The sequence below is a fragment of the Acomys minous genome (genome assembly GCF_964271855.1).
Source record: "Acomys minous genome assembly, chromosome: 10".
Lineage (NCBI taxonomy): Eukaryota > Metazoa > Chordata > Mammalia > Rodentia > Muridae > Acomys > Acomys minous.
In genome coordinates this window covers 74,055,845-74,064,002 of record NC_140491.1, presented here as the reverse complement: position 1 = coordinate 74,064,002, position 8,158 = coordinate 74,055,845, and positions in this window count along the sequence as shown.

Sequence of the window (8,158 nt, the reverse complement as noted above, 5' to 3'; positions counted from 1 at the left end):
TATGTGTGTCCATACCTGTGTGTACATGGGATATTTTATCTCTGTGCACATGCACATATGTGCATCTATTGTCTATCCATGTGTACACAACTTTTCATGAGTGTGCTGAGCACATGTGTGTGCCTGCATGTGTGATCTGAACAAATACTGGAAGGCGATTTCTCTTTACTTTCCAATACCATGGCATTCTCCACCTGAGACTGCCTGCCTGGCACCTTCACTGCTCCACAGATGAGTTTACTGGGGCAAAAGGCTGCCTAGAAGGGTTTGTTTTTTCAGGAGAATGAAGGGAGAGTGAACTGAGGGGAGCATTTCTCGCCAAAGAGGCTTTGGGAGGACAGAGGGAAACCATCCGGGCCTGGCACCTTGCAAGGTGGAGTCTGCCTCCAACTGCAGGAGCCACATGTCTCTCTACATGTCTCTCTCTGTCTCTGTCTCTCTCTCTCTCTCTCTCTCTCTCTCTCTCTCTCTCTCTCTCTCCCTTGTTTCACTGTCCCTTCCCCCCCCTCCCCTCCTCCTCCTCCTTCTTCATCTTTTGGTTTTTCGTGACAGGCTTTCTCTGTGTAGCCTTGGCTGTCCTGGACTTGCTTTGTAGACCAGGCTACCCTTGAATTCACAGTGAGCAATGCCCCTGCCTCTGCTTCTGCCTCTGCCTCTGCTGGGATTAAAGGCCTGCGCCACCACACCCTGCTCCTTCCCTCTTTTCTTGTCGTTATCTCTCCCACTGTGCTCTCTCCCTCGCGCCCCCTTATCGTGTCTGTGGCTAGCCTTTCCTCTTCATCTCTGCCTTGAACTCCACCTCTCTGGCTGCCTCTATGTTGCTATGTGTCTCACTCACGTTCTAACTCTATCTCCTCTGTCTGCCGGTGTTTCTGGCAGGGACTGTTTCATGGTCCACACCTCCCTGGGGAATATTCTCATCAAAGACGCCTCCTTCCTTCCACCACCAACCTCCACCCATCCTCACTCCTTCCCTCCTCCTGCCCACCCTCGACACAGGAAGCAGTCTATTCGCTGCTTTGGCGGGTGGTTGTCCTCCAGCACTATTTTAGCCCTTCCCCCAGTTCTAGTTTAGCCCCTCCCCCAGTTCTAGTTTAGCCCCTCCCCCAGTTCTAGTTTAGCCCCTCCCCCAGTCCCAGCGGGAGCTCAGACACAAGAAGGCATACCCCTGGCCCAAGGCAGAGGAGAAAGCCAAGCTGGGGGGCTAACCGGCTAAAGCAGAATCTATCACACTGAATTCAGAATCCAGAGACGGAGCCCTGGCTCACAGCTCCCTGCCCAGCCAGGTACAGCCCCCAAGGCTGCCCCAGGCAGAGCAGAAGGCCCTGGGCCAAGGCTGCATTCCTCCGGCCCCACCCACCACCAGCCTCCTGGGCAGTCCAGCTCCAACAGAAATCTGTGTTCCCTAGAAGAGCAAGAGCAGGGCCAGGGCAGAGGAAGGACCGACCCTTCATACTCCTTCCCAAAAGTGAGGCGCCGTGCCACCCACGCGCTGCCACCACACCAACGCTCTCAAGATGCCCCCTTGACAACTGAGTTCCTGGCTTCTGCCGGCCAGCCTGGGCCTTCCTCGGAACTCTAGGATATCTGAAAATAGAAAAGGAGAAGAGGAGGCTGTGGTCTATGGGATGGACAGAAGAGAAGCGGGTGGCGGAGAGGGGGCTGGGGGAGTGGGGGTGGACAGAGGAACTCCAGGCTCCTCCCACCAGCTCTGCACCCACCTCCACCTCTACTCAGCATATTAGGAGACTGAGACCACGCCCAACCCCCCAAAAAGCAGCTAAACAGGCACAAACTGCAAAGCTGAGCCCAGCACCCCTGGCCCCCAGAACTCTCCTGGTAGAGTCTGTTTGAGGCCTTGATTTCTGCTCACCTGTCAGGGCCGGGGAGTTGGAGGGGCGTAGAGGTCCAATTCAGGTGGTCCATTCCCAACGCTGGAGTGCCTACTCTCTCAGAGCCTGAGTTCAGCCTATGCCTGGAAACCCTGGATCTCAGCCCAGGGCCGACTTCCTACCCCCTTTTCAGGCCCTGTCTCCCCACCCAAGCCTGGCTTTAACAGAGATGGGGAGACATGTGAAGGGAGATGTGCCCTGGCCTCCCAAAATGGCAGTGTGCAGACCCCAAAACAGCTTTTAGCAGATAGATGGGGCTACCCTGTGTGCTGGCTCCTCCCCCTCCAGTGGCAGATGGGGGGCTACTCTGTGTGTTCCTGGTCCCTCCCCAACACACAGCCTAGGAAAGTCCTAGGGCGTATGAATCCGGAATCGAATTTTCTAAGCTCTAGAAGCAGAGGTAGATCACTTCCTGTGCCGAACCCCCTTTCAAGAGCCCGTTTGGAAGCCAGAGTCCTGCCTGGCTCTTCCAGCATGCCCATGGGAGAGTCACCTGTGTGCTTTTCTGACCTGGAGGCAATCAGGCACACGAGGACGTAAATGAGAAGGAAGATGGTGGGCAGCTTTGGCGCTGATGCTGGGTCAGAGCGACTAGCTGAGGCAGTGCAATACTTGCTTTCCACTAGCCTCCTGCCTTAAGATCCTTTCTCTGGATCTAACCTGGTTTTTAAGCTTCACTCGGCAGTGGGGAATTAAAAATTAACTTACTAACTGGCTGCCTAATGCTTGCTTCCTCTGAGCTGAGCACCCAGGATAGGAGACACCGACTTCTCCACCCTAACGTTCTTCCCAGAGAGAGCAGAATGTGAGAAGACCCAGAGGGCTGGGGAGGGGGGCATGAGGGCTAGGAGTGGGGAGGGCATGAGGTCTGGACGTGGGGCATGTGGGAAGCAGATGGTAACTGTGTGTTAATTGCTAAGGCTGAGAGTGCATACAAGCCACACCACATTCTAGATACATAGTTATGGACTTGGCCTCATCCTAGGCTTCTGGGAAGTTCTCTGGACTAGAAACTCTCACAGACGTGACTTAGGGTGGGCTAGCCACACTTGCATTGTCTTGGGGTGGATATGGCCTAAGGCGTGGAGTTTGGGATCAGGCTACATTCAACAGCCTGCAGACAGAGACTAAGTGAGGGGACACTAACTGGCCCATCGGTGGTACCACACTACATCAGCGCTGAGCATGGAGGTGCAGGTGAACGTGACCTCCTGGCTACACTCCATGCCCAAAGCCAAATGCAAGCTCAGGGTACAGAACAGCCAGGGAGAGAGAGAGACAGACAGACAGAGAGAGACAGAAAGGGGGGGGGGGGGGAGACAGAGACAGTAATGAAAGTGGAAGTGATGCGTTGGACAACTCCCCTCCCCCGGGGCTCTGTCTTTTTCACAAGCACTCACCCCGGAACCAACCACAACCCCAGTACACTAGGTCCTGGAGGAGTTCCGTGAGTCTCTCTAGAAAACTCTCAAACCTGAGAACAATTCAAGGAACCTCTGGACTTACAGGTGGGGTGTCACAAGTGAGGGTACCCCCACACACAGCAGGCTGCCTCTAACCTTGAGAGGACCCCAACCCAGCACAACTTGTTAGAATTTCTTCTCACCCTAAAAATAACCCCCTGACAGAGGCGTCGTCATCTTTAGCTCGGCTTTCCAGAGTGGGCCCCTGAGTTGAGCAACCTGACCGAGGTCACAGGGCCATCTAATGACCAGTGAGCTCTGAAAGTGGGAGCCAGGCACTGAAGCACAGGCCTGAACCATTGTGGGGCACAACCGGGGCTGGCTGTGGGGAAAGCAGGGAAGGTGGGGCCAGAGCTGAGAGCTGAGCAGTCTTGGAGGCGGATAGCAGGAGACGCGTTCCCTGTCTGACTAATGAGTGTGGGGTTCCAAGAAAATAGCCACACCATCCCCAGTGTTTCCACAGGGCGGTACATTTGATTTGCGCTGAGGGAGCACAGCCATACCAAATCACGCAGGGAATGCAGAGAGCACATCCAGTGTGGGTGCTGCAGGGTTTTCACTCCCCAGTGCAAAGGGATCCTGTGCGGCAGAGTTCCTCCCTCACATCCTTACATGGCGGGCTCATTTAAAATGTCACAGTTGATCATCACAGTGTGATTCCGAGCACCTACCACACATATTTTGACTTTAAGAAGTGCTGACCAGAGAGACTGCCTCCAGAACCCACAAGGTTGAGGCTCACAACCAGTCGAAGCTCCTGTCTTAAGGGATCTGACGCCCTCTTTTGGCTTCCCTGGGCATCGAGAACACGGACAGGTGTGCAGGCAAAAGACTCACACCCATAACAAACAAAAATTCAAATTAAGGAAAGAAGGACTCTGAAGTTTCTGAGGGAACCTGAGTTTCTGCCAAATAGCTCTTTACAATTGTTTTTAAATGAAGTTGGTCTTGGATTAAAAAAAAAAAGAAGACCAATGCTTGGATTTTTTTAAAAAAAGATAGTTTCTTTTACATTTCCCACAGGGACAGGCTGAATTTGAAATGCAGAGAGAGCAAGAAACCGATAACGAAGTCCAAGATTCTGCACAGACAACCAGGGTGCTGGGTCCCTAGGCCTGGGAAATACAGAAAGCAAACCACGTGACAGGATCGCAAAGGCCTCTAGAGTCGCTAAGGGCAGGACTACGTAACCCCCCCCCCCCCGCCGCCCCGCACAGGACAGTACTCTAGAGTGACCACCAGGTGGCAGCACAGGCCACTTTTTTACGTCGGCTAGGGCAAGGCAGGCTGGAGAAAAAGCGGTTGGCTTCCTGCGGGTCATTCTGGAGGGTCTCTCTGACCCACTACAGCGGAACTGGGATGGGACCTGAACGCACAGGGCCCAAAGGGCCCCATGGAGAAGGCACGAGACGTGGGCTCCCATGCTACCTAGCCAGGGCAGGCAGGTCTCCTACTTTGTGAGGCTTGTTAGAGAATTTACATTTGGTTTTTTCGTTTGTTTCTCTTTCTTTTTTATTTATTATAATTTATTCGCATTACATCTCAATTGTTTTCCAGTGGCTCCGTCCCTCTTCTGCCCTGTTCCCCTCCCCTAGATGGGGAGTGGGGGAGGGAGTCCTACCCCACTGTCTGGCCCCAGCCTATTAGGTCTCATCAGGATAGCCTGCATCCCCTTCCTCTGTGGGCCGAAAGGCCATCTTGCCAAGGGGCAGTAACCAAATCATGGGCACCAGAGTGTATGTCAGAGAGTCAGCTGAAGTCCCCCACCTCCACCCCCACCCCACCCCTACGTGAGAATTTACATTTTCATCCCCAAGAACTGTGGCCTCAAAACAGACTTTGAGGCAACATGTTTGTTTTAAACCAAGTCCTGAGTCACACACACACCCCAACTCTTGCCATGGTGTAAAACTGAGACCAGACTCCTACTAGTCTGCTATGGTTGGCGTGGAGTCGGGGAGCCCTCGTGAGCAGCCTGAAAGCCCCTCCTTTGCTATCCTTCGCCTCTCTCACTCCAGTGCCTTGCCCACTCACTCTACCACCACCCAATTACCTGTGCCCATCCTCAGTGTTACCATAGAAACTCCCCTTGGTTGAAACTGCTTGGAAGCTTCCTCACAAAGGCATTCCGGTCCCCTCCCAGGCACTGTCCTGTCATGCCCTGGCCCTGCAGCAGACACTAAGCCCCTGGAACGAGAGGATCCTGAGTGTCCAAGGCAGGGGACCATGTGTGGTTGCCTGACAGCAGCATGCCCAGCCTCCCCCAGGCGGAAGCTGGCAGAAAGCTCACAGAGGCCAGTGTGACCGGCAATGTGCAGCTTCTGAGCTGAGACCACGGCTGATGCATAGGACTGACCGGTAAACTCATCACAGGCCACACGCAGGAAACCTCCCCTGGCTGTCCGTGTATTCACTGAGCATTTATTAGCTACAGGGCACAGTTCCAGGCCCTGTGATTAGCAGTGAGGAAGACACGAGGTGGGGACTGAATTCCAGACAAGTGTCCAGGGAGAAGCCAGGAAGGCTGTCCCTTCTTTAACTCAAGGATTCTTTCTGCTCAGGGAGCTGCAGACCCCAGGAGGGCTGTGTCCTCTAATAATGGGACTCCCCCACACTCACACAAGGTGCTTGCTCTACCTGCAGGCACTCACCCTGTAGCCCTGCAGGGTAAATGTGCCAGGCTGCTTAGAGATGAGGAGAGGAGAAGCTGGAGGCAAGGGATTAGCACAATGGGACTCCCCCACAGTCACACAAGGTGCTTGCTCTACCTGCAGGCACTCCCCCTGTGCCCCTGTGGGGCAAATGTGCCAGGCTGCTTAGAGACGAGGAGAGAAGCTGGAGGCAAGGGATTAGCACCAAGGCCAGCACACATAGACAATGGTGCATGGACACACTGCAGCCAGACACTCAGAAAAGGCACCACAGAGGCCCTGTAGTGATACGCTGCAAAAAGACAGTAGGAGCCAAGGAGATGGATCAGGCAAAGGCGCTTGTCACCAAGCCTGACTACCTGAGTTCAATGCCCCAAATCCACATAGTGGAAGGAGAAAGGCTACGTCTGCAAATTGCCCTCTGCTTGAACACACGATGGGGGATAAAAATATTTTGGGAAAAAAAAAATCAAGAAAATACATTTTCAAACTATGTTCTTCAAAGCTAGGGATCTGCAGGGGAGTCTGGGGGTGGCACACAGCACCACTGGTGGACAGGGGAAAGGCATCGGCCCCTTTCCACCTTCCACCCTTTGCTGGTCACACATCCTGGGCTTCTCTTGTTTGAAGAAGAATCCTTCAGCCTAAGGAAAGGCCAGAGGCTTGCCCAAGGCCACACAGCAAAACTAAAAGGCAAAGGCCCCCACCCCACCCCACCCCGACAATCAGACACATGAGGTCAGAGGTCAGAGGTCAGCCTGGAGCGCCCACATGAGGCCAGAGACAGTAGAACACAGGTAGAACAGGAAGCCACAGAAACTGAAATACGGACCTGTGCGTGTTGGTGCACGCCTGTAATCCCAGCACTAGGGAGTCAGAGGCAGGTGGATCGCTCTGAGTTCGAGGCCAGCCTGGTCTATAGAGTCTACGACTCCCAAGGCTACACAGGGAAACCTTGTCTCAAACAAAACAAAACAAAACAAGACAAAAAGAAAGAAAGAGAAAAGAAAAGAAGGAAACTGAAGCATGAGACCAAAAAAGGGTGAAGTTGTCCTGACTTGGGGTCTGGAGGTCAGGGGTGCTGTCAGAGGTCAAAGAGCCACTCCAGTAGAGACGCCATCTTCCAGTTGGGTTTTGCTGAGCGGCTTCTATATGTGGGCCCTCAGCTGCTTGGGGCACAAGATAAACATTGTTAGAAGAAATAACGGCTACCCATCCCAGCTGAAGAAAGGCCTGCCTGCCTGTAGGTGGGCTGGTTCCTATGGGGGTGGTCAGGGAGGGCCTCCCTGAGGAGGTGACATTTGAGCCCCAGTCTGACTGAACCTGGGCCAGCTGCTCAGCTCCTATCCTGAGAGCCTGCAGATCCACTCAGAAAGGAGAAGCTGCCAGAGGGGCAGGAAGTCTGGCCCGCTGTAACCATATCCCCAGGAAGGAGGAAGCCTGGACCGCGCTTTCAGCAGCCCTATTCATCAAGGCCCAGCTTTAACCCCAGGCAGTACCCTAGGCTCCCAGCCTGGGGAGGAGGCAGCGAGGGTGGGAGGGAGGGAGGGGGAGGGGGGGCAGGGAGAGAGCCCTGGATTCCCTTGCAGACAATAAATGCTTCCAGGTTCCCGGGAGCATTCCTTGGGTCACTGGCGCATCTGATCTCAATTACCCCCGGTGTAGGGTTCCGGGTGGGGGTAGGGGTGGAGAGGAGGCAGCTCCTCCAGGATCTGAGTCTCTAGGCCCAGCCAGCCAAGGCGCTTCAGGACAGGTCCCCAACATTTTAACAGGCAGCAGGAAGGACGCACCCAGAAAGAGAGGTCGAGGTCCAACTGTGGGTGGGTGAAGGTCAGGGCTTTACTTCACAGCCATTTTGCTGTGTGATCTTCGGCCATTTACTCGACCTCTCTGGGCCCCTGACTCTTCCTACCTAACTAACTGCAGAAAGTATGGGGATTCAGTGAGTTACGAGGTGCAGCTGGCTAACCTTCATAGGACTAATTCGATCCACTACAACCCACAAGCAAAGAGGTGGCTGCCCCAGGCACACACAGAGAGAAGGCCCCTGGGATTGTCAAACGTCCGAGCTAACAAAACTTTTGTGACTGGCAACCTTAAGGCAGCAGACTCTTCTCCTGGGCCTCAGTTTCTCCATCCAGCACACTGCTCG